Below are 14,331 nucleotides of genomic sequence, written 5' to 3'. Positions count from 1 at the left end.
TTCCTAGTGGAGGAAACTTCAGTGACATGACATCTGGATATATTCAAACTGTAACTTGTTTATTTACACATTTATACCAGTGCTGGAACAGAGGTAGTCATAAACAGCATGCAAGCAATCCCATTTTTCAGGGACCCACTACACCATTGGTACTTACACCATTGTCATCCCAACAGTTCAGTGACCTATGTCTCAGTTCTCCAGAGTGGATGCAGATATATAGTACTATTGCAAAACATATCCAAAGTCCCCGCCCCCATCAAACAGGCCATTAGCTAAATTTCAACTATCATAACTGCATTTGTACCAGATTCCAGATATCCTCATCAGTCCAAAAAGTAAAGGCATACCAGGTTTGTCACTTAAAAATAAAGCAAGATATATCTGTGTCAAAATTACAGATAGATAGATAGTGTGTGTGTATGCAGACAACAGGTACACTGAGATTTGAACTAGAGATTTTTCCAGTTGACATTTCAATGGGATGACTTCTTAATCCCTTCCTTTACTGCTGAAAACCACAAAAGCTTAGGCTATCTATTGATGACAAAGGTCAACACCTTCTTAGCAGCCCATAAAAGTGAATTTTTCACAATCAGGTTTCAGACTTTTTAAAGATTCTAGCCATTTCTCTAGGCAATGAAGCAACCTAGTTCTTTCATCTTGCTATTTTTATTGTTTAAAAGCCTGAGTCACATCTCATCTTTTTTATTTTTAGTTTTCTTTTGGAAAAAAAACGTTAATGTATTTTTTCCAGGTACTCAATTTCTTTGTGGTAGACATAAGTAATAGCTTATTCTGTGCAATATCAGAACTCCTTACATTTTTCTTGCTGGGATAAGGGCACACTTGCCATTATTACAGCTGCATTGTCCAGGCTGCTGCAGTAAAATTTTGTCAGCACTTCCCCTATAAACCACTATTTTCACTCACTTTGTTTAACTTGGTTGTAAAAAAACAAATCAAAACAAAATTGTGCTCTTGGCTAAACCTTGGCATGAGGAGTGGTAATTTTTCAGGGTAGTTTGCAGAGAGTTAGCCATATGTCTCCCATAGCTCTTTGAGGCTGGGGGTATCATTTATTATATGTTTGTCCAGCACAGGGATCAGCAATCTTTGGCACACGGCCCATCAGGGAAATCCTCTGGCGGGCCGGGACAGTTTGCTTACCTGCCGCGTCTGCAGATTCGGGTGATTGCAGCTCACACTGTTCACTGTTCCAGGCCAATGGGGGCTGCAGGAAGCTGTGTGGGCCGAGGTATGTGCAGGCCGCCCTTCCCATAGCCCCCATTGGCCTGCAACGGCGAATGGTGGCCAGTGGGAGCTGCAATCGCCCGAATCTGCAGACGCTGCAGGTAAACAAACCATCCCGGCCAGCCAGCGGATTTCCCTGATGGGCCGCGTGCCAAAGGTTGCCGATCCCTTGTATAGCGCCTAGTAAAATGGAGTTCTGACCTACTTGACCTGTAGGCACCATCAGAATATAAATGTTAACTAACAAAAATAATTAATGAGACAAGGTGGGTGAAGGAATATCTTTTATTTGACCAACTCCTACTGGTGAGAGAAACAAGCTTTTGAGCTAAGAGAGCTCTTCTTCTGGTCTGGGAAGAGGAAGAGCTAGGTGCAACAGAAGTTGGTCCAATAAAAGGTATTACCTCACCCACCTTGTTTCTCTAATTTCCTGGGAGATACAACAACATTTCACACAGAAATACTTTATGTTAACATCAATAGGACAACTAAGTCTCTGGTCACTGTTGTGTGGAGGGGCCTGTGCTCTAAGTTGTCCAAAGTAACAAAAGTCCAAGTCAGCCAATTTCATAAAATTGGTTATGAAAGTCAGCTAAAGTTGAAGTAAAATAGTCCAGATTGTTTGGGCTAAAAGAACTGGGATAAAGGGTCTTCAAGGCTCCTGGTAAAGTCATGGGCTGGCAGGACAGTGAACTGAAAGATTCTAGAAATGAGAGGAAATGTTTATAGCTGAGATCATTGAAATGTGTTTCAACTGATTTAATGTTAACAGTATGAGGATGCCATATATTCTTGGACATTGTTTATCTGGGGTGGATGCAGTGGGATTCATGGACTGGAAAGAGTGAACTTTACCATCATGGCTGTCATGTCCATTGTCTGATGGGGATCCCACAGAATCTTAGACATGTAAGACTGGATGGGACCTTGATAGGTTACCGAGTCCAGTTCCCTGCATGGAGACAGGACTCAGTATTATCTAGACCAGGCCCGACAGATGTTTGTCTAAACTGTTCTTAAAAACCTCCATTTACAGAGTTTCCACAACCTGCCTATAGAATTTATTCCAGTGTTTAATCACCCTTACAGTTATGAAGTTTTTCCTAATGTCTAACCTAAATCTCCCTTGCTGCAATTTAAGCCCATTACTTCTTGTCCTGACCTCAGTGGTTAAGGAGAACAGTTTATTACCCTCCTCTTTATAACAACCTTTCACATACATGAAGACTGCTATCATGTCCCCCCTCATTAGTTCTGAATAGAGTGGAAGAATTACTTCTCGTGTTTTGATTACAACACTCCTGCTAACACAGCCCTGAATTATGTTCGCTTTTTTTTTTGCAAGAGTATTACATTTTTGACTCATATTTAGTGATCCACTATAACCTCCAGATTTTTTCTGCAGTACTTGTTCCTAGGCAGTCATTTCCAATTTTTTATTTGTGCAATTCACTATTCCTTCCTAAGTGTAGTACTTTGCATTTGTCTTTATTGAATTTACTCCTATTTATTTCAGAGCATTTCTCCAATTTGTCAAGATCATTTTGAATTCTAATCCTATCCTCCAAAGCACTTGCAACCCCTCCCATCTTGGTATAATCTGCAAACTTTATGTGTGTATTCTCCATGCCGTTATCCAAATCATTTATGAAGATATTGACTAGAACCAGACCCAGGACAGATCCCTGTGGGACCCCACTCGATATGCCCTTCCAGCTTGAGTGTGAACCATTGATAACTCTCTCAGAGTATGCTTTTCCAACCAGTTGTGTACCCACCTTACAGTAGGTTCATCTAGGTTATATTTCTCTGGTTTGTTTGTGAGAAGTTCATCTGAAACAGTATCAAAAGCCTTACTAAAGTAAGGGTATATCACATCTACTGCTTCCCTCCTATCCACAAGGCTTCTTATCCTGTCAAAGAAGAATATTAGATTGGTTTGATATGATGTGTTTTTGATAAATCCATATTAACTGTTACTTATCTTCTTGGTGCTTACAAACTGATTGTTTGCTTCTTTATCTTTCTGGGTACAGAAATTAAGCTGACTAGTCTGTAATTCCCTGGGTTGCCTTATTCCCCTTTTTATAGACAGGTATTATATTTGCCCATTTCCAGTCCTTTGGGCTCTCTCCCATTGTCCACAAGTTCACCATATCACTGTTGGGCCATCATAATCCTTACCAGGAAAGGCATCCTGACCAAACCGGAACACAGAGAGGAAAATGATGACATTGCCACCTCCATTGGCTTTGTCTAAATTCTGAACAGCTCCTGGAACGTGAGATGTGGTTTCCTGGTGCCACTCCCTCCTCATGAGTTCTTCTCCTTCTGCACTTTATTTCCTATCTTTCACTTTTTGCCTTTTGTTTGGTGAAGCTGGCCAAGACTGCATGTTTTCCAACACTGCTGTGAACCAGTGGCCAGTGAGGCAGCTAGAAGTACTGTGCTAAACAGCCCAGTGCTGGTACAAATTTGCCGGGTCTTGGGGTGCCCAATCAGAGCATGTACTGTGCCTATGTTTCACCAGCAGCAAGGTTGCAAATCAGCAGCAGTGACAAAAGCTGCATTTTCTAGCTTTGCCATTCTTTTTTGTCTCGAAAACAAAGAGAAAGATTATCCGGAGCAGATAACTTCTTCTCTTTTTGCCAAAAAGGGACAGTTAATACCATTTTAATACCACCTAAAAACTCTCCCTAGCTAAAGGTAAAGGGAATAAGTGACAATTTCAATTCCTCTATTCAAGATTGTAGGGATTGTGGAAGTGAATTCGTCACTCTATCCGCTAGTAAAAGACTTTCATCAAAAAGCAAGGGAGTAAATACTGCCTAACTGCGGGAGAAAAAAGAGACAGCAAGAAGAGCATCTCCACATTGCATGGTGATATCTTCCTATCAGCACAAAGCCCAACATTGTGAGGTCAATATTGTGCCTGAATGGGATCTGAGGCCTGGTTTGCCTTTCCAGAAGGGACCAGCAGTTTAACAAAGCAGTAGCAGAGCCATACAATTTCATGACCATAGATACACATGGGGGAAAATCAGGGAAGAAGGGGGAGAGAAAATAGAAATAAAAAAATATATAAAGAAGAGATTTAACAGCCAGTATGGGAAGAAAAGAAAAGAAACCAGGAGCAGTCCATGAAAAAGATCAGTTCTTTGTGTGAGAAACCCAGGGTGGATGTGTATGTGTAGGGTACAAACAGGGAAATAAGCTTAGGGAAATCCCTAAATCATGAAGATTTTCCCCATGGCTAGGAGCTGGGAAGGTGGGACTAGGAGCTCCAGAGATCCTGTCTTTTTTTCTGGTGTTGGGAATGTGGGTTCTGTGATATTTTCTAATTATGTTAGGAGGCCAGGAAAACAATATAAAAAGGGATTATAAAGAGAACCAGCTGGTACTGGTCAGTAATTAATTACTACTCCACAGAGCAAGGAAGGAGCAAGATAAGAACTGTGGCTCAGAGAGTGCCTGAGTCATAATGTCTCCTGGGGTTACTCCTGAGTTGATGCATTATATGGACCACCCTTTGATCTGGGTTATGCCTAAAGTTTCAATCCAGCCCTTTATCAAAGATAAAAAAGCCAAACAATATGTAGAAGGACCAGCAAGACCTAACATGTCTGATTAATAATAGGCTCAGTTCAAATACTTATGTCCAATCTTTACAAAATATATTGTGCTACTCTAGAGTTAGCTAAAAAACTTCCAATAATGAGTGGCACAAAACCAAGATACAATATTTGTGTAGAGGTTATAAGTTTACTTGAAAGATCAATAACAAAATAATGGAGAAACCGGGGGGAAAGTTTTCTACTGGGACACAGGGAAAGGCTTATGGCTTAAAGAATGAGCCTTATATATCACAAAATCAGACAAGCAAAAGAAGAGAGAAGAGAAGACAGAAGACAAGGAAAGTGATCATGGAAAAGAAGAAAAGAAGAGGGAGGGAGAAGAAAAGATGCAAAGGAAATCAGAAGGAAGGGTCTGAGAAAGAGAAGAAAATTTAAGCCACCCTAGAACTGCCCATACCTATGAATACATAAGCCAGTTTTAGCTACCTGATGGGCATTCTTCTTTCCAAAATGTCCTCCCATATTATCTTCATTCACTGCATAGGTCTCCTTGATTACATTTAGTTAACTCTAAAGTTAATTTTTGGTCTGTTTCACTGGTTGGGGTTTTTTTGTTTGTTTTGATTGCTTTGTAACTACTATATGTGACGTTCCTTGAAGGAGCAGTGAGGTGGAAAGAAGAACAGTGAAAACAGCAGAACAAAATCAAGGGTTGGAACACAGAGCAGCAGACAACAGACGCTGAAAAGCATAATCTCCTTCCACAATTGAGAAAATGTTGCAGGAAGGGTCCATGCAGACTCCAGTCCCAATATGAGAATTAGGAAATCTTAAAGAGTCAGGCCAGATCCTCAACTGGTATAAATTGGCAACAATAGAGTTTTTAACCAGCTTTGGATCTGGCCTGGAGTTTCCTGCACACATATCTGGAAAGATGAAAGCTGGCGACTCCTTCTGGGAGCTAATCAGTTCCTATGTATCAGAAGTTCATTCCTCATAGAAAAGAATGAGCAAACTATGTCATAACCATAATCCTGGTACTTCAGTCTACAGAATTAAGTTGTTTTCCGACAAGTTAGCTGCACAGAACTTTGAGTGCATTCACTGAACAATACAATTTATCCAGAAGCTTCTGCTCAGGCGATCCTTAAAGACAGTATTGGAATTCTTCTGCTTGAGTTAGGCTGGCTAATAAGAATCAGTGATAAGTGGTGGGAGGGCACTGAAGCATTCATGCATGTGAAATCAAATGCACACCCACAACCTGGAATTTCCTGATCCCATGAAAAGAAAAGGAATGCAGGTCTACAGGGACTTAAATCGCTGAAACTTTCAAGCCAATCTCTAGGCTCAGGTGTCATTCCAATGAGTGATGGTTAAATGACGCAGGTTCCTCATCGAGATGACAAGACATTTATCAAAAATAAACATCAAGGTAAAGTGGAGACGTTTATTCTCAAAAACCACAGACATTTATTCATGTGCAACAGTCTGTGCTAATAATTCATTTTTGTTATAGCAATTAAAGAGCAAGGTCTAAATCTGAGACCCGATGCACTGCTTTATTAAATGGGCTATTCACTAGGGAGGATTGCAAGTGCTCGTAGGGGGGGAAGGGAGGAGTCATCCTGATGATGGAAAAAGATGATTGCTCCTTCCTGCAGCAGTAAATACACTTCACTTTAAATTTAGTGGTGGCAAAGAGCAATTAGATTTAGAAGCAGCAGCAGTAAACACAATGGTGCCTGATCTCGACGGAGGCCTCTGAGTACTACTTGATGAAAATAACACAGAATAATAAGAGGACATCAGTGTTTGGTTGAATAATACAACCCAATAGCAAATATAGTATTGTCTTACTCAGAATAGACAGAGTGCTCTGTATTTTCAAAGCCCTATTCTAATATAAGCTAATTAATCCCCAGTGCAGCCCCAACCAATACTGCAAGGGGCTGTGCTCCCACCTATCCTGTTGAAAACCAGGGGAACAGAGGTGGCTCAGTACCTCACTCAGGCTGAATTCCCCATTAGGTATGAAATTAAATCATAGAATATCAGGGTTGGAAGGGACCTCAGGAGGTCATCTAGTCCAACCCCCTGCTCAAAGCATGACCAATCCCCAATTTTGGCCCCAGATCCCTAAATGGCCCCCTCAAGGATTGAACTCACAACCCTGGGTTTAGCAGGCCAATGCCCAAACCACTGAGCTAGAAATATTAGTGTTTCTATTTTACCAGTGGGGAAATTGAGGCAGTTAAGTTAAGCAATTTACCCAAAGCCACACAGTAAGTCAATGCCCAAGGAGGAACTAGAATACAGGAGTTCCTGGCAACTAGTCCTATGATCAGTCCTACAGATTCATGCTTCTTCTTTAGGCCACCACTGCCCTTTGCTTTGTTATCTTTATGGTAAAACGCTACTTGCTCTTCAGCTTAGCTACAATATTTTTGTAGTGATAGTAACTATAGCTAGGCAAACCTCAAAGGTTTGGATAAATGATGAAGCATTAGGTAGCTCCCCAGATCTTAGGAGGTCCCAAGTCCTGACTTGCCCTAGCTCCTCTAGCAAATACACAAGATATGCTTATTCCATTTCATGCAGTGTGGAATAACATGGATGTTGTTTAATAGTCCTCGACAAAAAAAAAGCAAAGAAATGAAAACCTATGTTAAACTGGAGATAAGCTTGACAGTGGACATCAGTAATTCAAAGGAAACAGCCTTAGTTATGTCCTGTAATAACAGCATGCAATAATCATAATTACAATTTTAATGTTTGTTATCTCAAATTAGATTAACCTGACTTTTAATGAGAAATTAGATTTTAATTTTCCCTCACATGACATCAAAGTTGCCTGAGTGCTTTAGCTGTGCATTTCCTTACCGTAACATATTTGGGTGTCATTTAAAAGTAACTTTGACTCTAAATATCTTGGGTTTCTTCGGCTTGTGTTTGTGATGTAATTTTTTTACTCTTAAAATACTATTATGTACTCTCAATCTTAACTCAATTATAAAATAGCTTTTTTCACAGGAATTTCCAATTTTATTACTATTAAAAATGCTACATGTGAATGCAAAATGGGAGACCTAAAGAGTTGTGTCACAATCACTTTAAGGAGTCTATCACAGATGATATCAAACTTTTCAATTACTTTTTATATTTTAATTTTTAATGCCAGATTCCTCTGGCTGCTTTGTATCACTTTGGAGCAATGCAAGAAAGCTGGAGCATTATCTCTCTTTCCACGGATTTTTACGCCTCTCATTGCTGTACTATCTGAGAGCCAGGTTTATAGCTATTTTGCATCAATGAAACAACACAAACCATCGAGCATGTTCTGGCAAATCTGGCCCTTCATTTGCTTACATGTAGCCACCGAATTTTTAAGAGCAATGACAGTTGAGGGCCAAGAAATCTATCAATGAAAATTATTAATTTGTGTAGACTTCTCTACCTCACCCCGATGACTTATCTCAACCAACAGAATTGCAGTATACTAATTAGCTGGAGAGAAATATGATGATTGATTGAGCTGCTCTTTAAGTCACAGTAGCCCCACTGAACAGTGACCTGAGTTATTGACTTGGCCCTGTCTATTGGTCTATAATAATAACTTAGCTTAATTACAACCTACTATCTTCAAAAGTACCTTATGTATGAGATTTCAATGAGTTTTAACTACCTGAAATTTTTGAAGAGTATGTGACATTCTCATTTGGGATTAAAAACAATATGTGATACAGGCTGTTAAATTTCTTAAACTACCAATTTAAAATTTAATTTTAACACAGATTTACTTGTAAATGATCAGAAAATTCATTCTGTTCTCATAAAATAAATGCTGTAATTTTGGGGAGGGTACACTATATTTCCCATACATAATAAGGAATTTGAATCCATTTTTTAAGTGCAAAACTCAGCCTTAACTTTAGAGCAGGTACCTCCCCAAAGATTCCTTCTACCTTTTATTTATCTTGCTTAAGGACTGAGGTCTCTTGGTAAAGGACTAAGAAGACCTATACCCTTTTTGCAAACTTTAGTTCAGTATTTCTTTTTATTCTTTTTCATTAGCCTGCAACTTTTGACGCTGGATTATAGTGTCCTCCTAGAACAATCACAAGCTTCTAGTTGGTCTCTGAGACAGCTCTCTTACTTTTGAAGCTTATTTGGTATTCTACTAGTGGGTTGGTCCTAATTTCTGACCTTAATTCAGTTTCTTCATCTCTCAACAACTGGCTTTCATGGTGATTTCTTTTTGATCTCCATGCTCTTGCTTTAGCAGTGTCTATTACCTTCAATGCATTATTTTTCTTCACTATGGATTTTAAGATTACAACGTTACAAGAACATTAGTTCTTTTCTCTCTCTTTACTGAATACTGCAGTCACTTTGGTTTGGTCATACACATCTAAAGAAGGGGCTGACATAAAACGGCATTGTAGGCTTCCTATTTATATTGGAAACCTTCCTACCAAGTACACACTTTCTATATGTATGCATTAATGCTCATTTAAATGTTCCTTCTACTTCCATTAAAAATAAATAAACCTAGGGGTTGCAACGGACTTTCGTGCCTGTGTTTATCATATTAAATATATGGTTAGTCCTTGCTTTTATCTCTTAGAGACTACTGCTGGAACAAAGCCAATGCTGTCACAGACTAATGCTGATGCTGTAGTCCATGCTTTCGTAACCTTTAAGTTACACTACTGTAATGTTTTATTTTATGACCTTCCTGAGAAAATTCTGCAAGGCTCCAATGGGTGGAAGATGTTGCAACCTGAATATTAACTTGCAATAAGGTGACTCAAAATATTAAACCAGCTGAGAGGGAATTACATTGGTTCCCTCGTTCAGTATCCATATGATTTTAAAACTGCCAGGAGAACCTGATAGTGTATGGTAATGCTGTGTTTGGGACCAGGGTATCACCAAAGCATGACTTTTATTGCTGTAGATCTTCCAGGCTGTTCTATTGGCTACTGCAAAATCCAGGTTAAACAAGGAGCAGGTGCTTTCATTGCTGCCTGTCCTGAATTAGAAATACAGGTTATTTCTGATCAGAAACCCAAACTGCTGAGTTAAGAGACCATTTTCAAGTTAGATTTGATCTTGGATTATTCTTTTTTAAGAAGATGTTTTGCTTTTTTGTATCACTTTTTACTGGAAAGCTCTGTAAAATGAGTGTTCTTCTAAGGGCTTTATTTTATAAGATGGGTATGAAGGATGGAGTGGTGTAATTAGCTGATGCTAGTTCCTAGTCACCTATGCAAGTTTATGCAATTGCATAGTTCAAAATTATTTAATTACCTCCCCCACCATCATATCGACATGTCCTGAAAAGGAGGAAAGTTATTGGACCTGAGTCTCAGTAACTTGCAGGAGGGGCAGGAACAGGGCAAGGATGGTGGCAGTTTCCTTTGTGCTTCCTCTGTTCTGGAACTATTCGGAGCCCTACTGCTACATTTTACATTCTGCTTCCTCTGGACCCCTGTGGGCTTTGTAAAGCAGAGAACAACTAATGCACTGCACTGACCACACCTTCCTCCCTCCCCCGACATACCCCCATCCCCATGTGCTACGATGGAGGAGCAGCAACAGCCAGCTCAGCTCTGACCAGTCAAGGTCAGCCCCTGCAGAGTGGATATTGGTGCCCCCTTATGCTACAGAAAGTCTGAAGGGGTCTTAGTGTAACTGAGAACGTAGCCCATATATATTTTCCTTTTCCTGATACTGCTGCATTTAAAGAAATTGCTTTAGGGCTTGTCAGGGAGAATTTTTTTTAAAATGAGATATCATTTGCTGTTCCCCAAATGTCTGTGTCTACAGAGGTACAGGAAATACAGAGGTTTTCAGTAGCAAGGCCAAACTAAAACCTTCGCCATTTCCACCATGAAACAAGCACAATCTGAGTGGATGCTGGAATTAAATTAAAAAAAAAAAAAGAGGGGGAAAACTAAGCACAAAGACAGGAAATTCTTAGTGGAGGTCACTTCAAACACAGGCTTCTCTTTAAATTCCTGCCGCAACTGCAGCTACATTATTTTCAAAGGGGCAACAAAGGCACAGCAGCTTAACTGCTACTCTGTAGCCTAGTTACGGAAGAATTAAGGAGCCTACAAGATCCTAAGGCTTACAGGGTTTTTATATACTGCACCTTTTGAAAGATTTTTAATAAATATTTGAATTAGAGTGGGCACCGTTAGTCTTTGTTTTTTGTTAAAGTATTAGATAAGATTTTACTACATCAAGCATGTATTCCCTGTGGTGCTAAGACCTAACACCTGGACACAGGCTGAATTTTACACCTGGTGAGTAGGCCCATTGACTTCCATAAGTCAAGCACATGCATGAGTGTTTGCAGGATCAGGGCCTATATATTACAGGTGAGTAATACCACTGGAACCAGTAAAACCTTTTTAACTGTACCCACTGCACACTCTTTTAAAATAGTGTATATGGGTGGGATTTTCTTATTGTTGGTCTAACTCTGCTTTTATTGAACTCAACAGCAAAATTCTCATAGACTTCAATGGGGGCAACGTTAATGCTTTTAAAAATCCACTCTCTATGTAACTAGTGATTGTCCATAAACATCTTTCAGTTGCCTTTTTAGAAACTACTGTGAATACCCTAGAAATGTTATCCAGTTGCAAAGGCAAAACTGAAAAGCATTTAAAGGGCAACTAGTACATGCTTTTTATAAGTAATATTTGATCACTTGAATAACACTCCATGGTCTGTGGTCACAGAATCATACACATAAAGGTTATATGTGCACATTCCTTAGTTATGCAGGGATCGTCAACCTTTGGCATGCAGCCCGTCAGGGAAAGCCGCTGGCGGGCCGGGACAGTTTGTTTACCTGCAGCGTCTGCAGGTTCGGCCGATCGCAGCTCCCATTGCCTGCAGTTTATCGTCCCAGGCCAATGGGGGCTGCGGGAAGTGGCAAGGGCTGAGGAATGTGCTGGCCGCTGCTTCCCGCAGCCCCCATTGGCCTGGACCGGCAAACTGCGGCCAGTGGGAGCTGCGATCAGCCAAACCTGCAGATGATGCAGGTAAACAAACGGTTCTGGCCTGCCAGCGGCTTTCACCAAGGGGCCACATGCCAAAGGTTGCTGATCCCTGTTATAGTGTGTGCCCAATCCTGCAGCCCAAGCACGTCAAATTCATATGAAATCAAAAGAAGTTTGAAAGCATTAGAAAAAGCAAGGCACAGTATGGAGAGGATAAAAGAGGAATTTGATTTGGCAATGTAATATTTTACACAAAATGTATATGATATAACTATGATGATTTTATGGCAAGCCTTGCCATATTTTGAGTGCTTCCTGAGGCCCCACATGGAAGCATGTGATTAGATGAGAAGCTCAGCTTTCATTAAAAAAGAAAAAAAACACCCCTCAAGACTGCAAAGAAAAGCTTGCAAACGTGACCCAAGTGCAACGTAAAGGCTCAGAAACCAGAAGGCAAAGAAAAAGTCTCCAAATGTATTATTTTAAAAAAATGTCATGATTTTTTGGAGCCTGAGTAATGATTTGTATTGCTTAGGAGAAGCAATACTGGATGAGGAAGGATGGTTTTGTTGTTAAGGCTGCGGACTGGAGTAAGAACTAGGAAATCTGTGTTAGCTTAGCTCTGCTGCAGATTTCCTGTGTAGCTTTGGATAACTCATGTGATCTCTTTGTCCCTCAGAGGGATAATAATATTTCCCTTCTTCACCAGGGTGCTGTAAGAATAAACTTATTAATTCTTTTGTGAAACACTAAGGTATTAGGATAATGAGTGCCACTGAAAAGGCGATAAATGAATAAATGTATCTTCACTCATTAGCCCAAGAAAGCTCTGCTTTGTTTCAATCTGTGATTACCGAAGAGGCTTTATCATGTATTTTTTCAGTAAACAAGCTGACATTAAGTGGCAATATTTTAAGAATAGTTGTCATGCATTCTTTAAACTTTACTGGAAAAAAGGTCCATTTCATTTTCAGATTATATTTCCCCTAACTATAAAACAGACTGGTGAACTATGGGTTTGGATATTAGATTTAGAACATGTTATTAAATTTACTGAGAAAAAAGAAGCCCAATGAGATAAAAATCAAAATGTCTGAAAAGTATATTCTTTTCACTGGCCTGGAGTCTCATGTTCCTTCTCTATAGCCGTGAAATGTTTGCAGGAATTCTCCCAGTCCTGATCCTGCATTTGGATCAGCACAGGCACAAGGATACATCCATGCAGAACCACTTGTGGGATCGGGGCCTAATGTCATTAAATCCACTTCTGTGCAGAGCAATTATGTGTGCTTAATATATTTATTATCATCACAGTAGCACATGGACGGGCCAACTGAGATCAGGGCTACATTGCGCAAGAACATACACATAGTAAGATTCTACCCCTCCAAAGCTTACAATCCAAATATACAAAGCAGAGAAAGGAAGTATTATTATCCCCATTTTACTGAAGGGGAACTGAAACCCAAAAAGATGCAAGCATCTTGCTCATGGTCACAGAGGAAGTCAGTAGCAGAGATGGGAATTGAATTCATATCTCCTGCATCCTCACCCAACTACTTACTCATACTCTTCCTCTCTAAGGAACACTTCCTCCCCAAAGGCTGGTGAGCCAGCCCAACCCAGCTGGGCTGTGGGGACCCTTCCTACCTCGATAACTTTTTCCTTGAGGAGACAATGTTTTGCAACTGGAACATGCCAGACCTGATGGAAAGGACCCTCTTAGCACACCCTCCTAGGGGAAGTTTATCCTGCCCCCCCACCCCCAATCCTACCACTTCACTCACAGCTTGTCTCAGCACAGAGCAGGAGCATTTACCCACCTTGAATTACCTATTCCATAGGCCCAGGCAGAGAGATTTGCAGACCAATAGGGCCCAATGACATCTTCATTCCCTTCCCACCTGACCTCCCCCAAATGTAAATGGTAAACATTTTTTACAATAGCATGTTTATTGCCCATTCCCTTGATGAAATGCTAAATGCTGCACACATTTAAATCTGTGTGGGTGAATTACAATTAGTAACATGTTAACATTAATCTTTATAGAGTGCCATAAGTATATACAGCATTTCGAGAACACATAAAGAGACAAAGTCCCTGCCTCTTCTAACTCAAATGAACAGGACTCATGAGACAACAGATTAAATAGCGGAAGTAGAGAAAGGCTCATCACACTGATATTTGATCCAATGCCTCAGTCTGCACATTTGTTAAAAATAACATTTCAGAATAGGTTACACAGAGAAATCAAACTCAAAGCATCAGTTTTAGTCCTGTTTGAATCCATCCTGACATCCTCATTACTAAAAAGCCTTATTGTCAGACGTAAAATGGTGGATGAGGCAGCACAAAGAAAATACAATAAACAAGAACAAATAAGACCTAAAGTTTCAAACAGAACAATAAATGCACCAGATTGTTACAAACCAGGCAGCTGAATGATTTAACTGCACCTACCAGGAAACTTGCTTTTGGTGCT

Source organism: Chelonia mydas, chromosome 9 (genome assembly GCF_015237465.2).
Source record: "Chelonia mydas isolate rCheMyd1 chromosome 9, rCheMyd1.pri.v2, whole genome shotgun sequence".
NCBI lineage: Eukaryota > Metazoa > Chordata > Testudines > Cheloniidae > Chelonia > Chelonia mydas.
The sequence above is the reverse complement of the archived record's forward strand: the minus strand, read 5'-3'. Positions refer to the sequence as shown.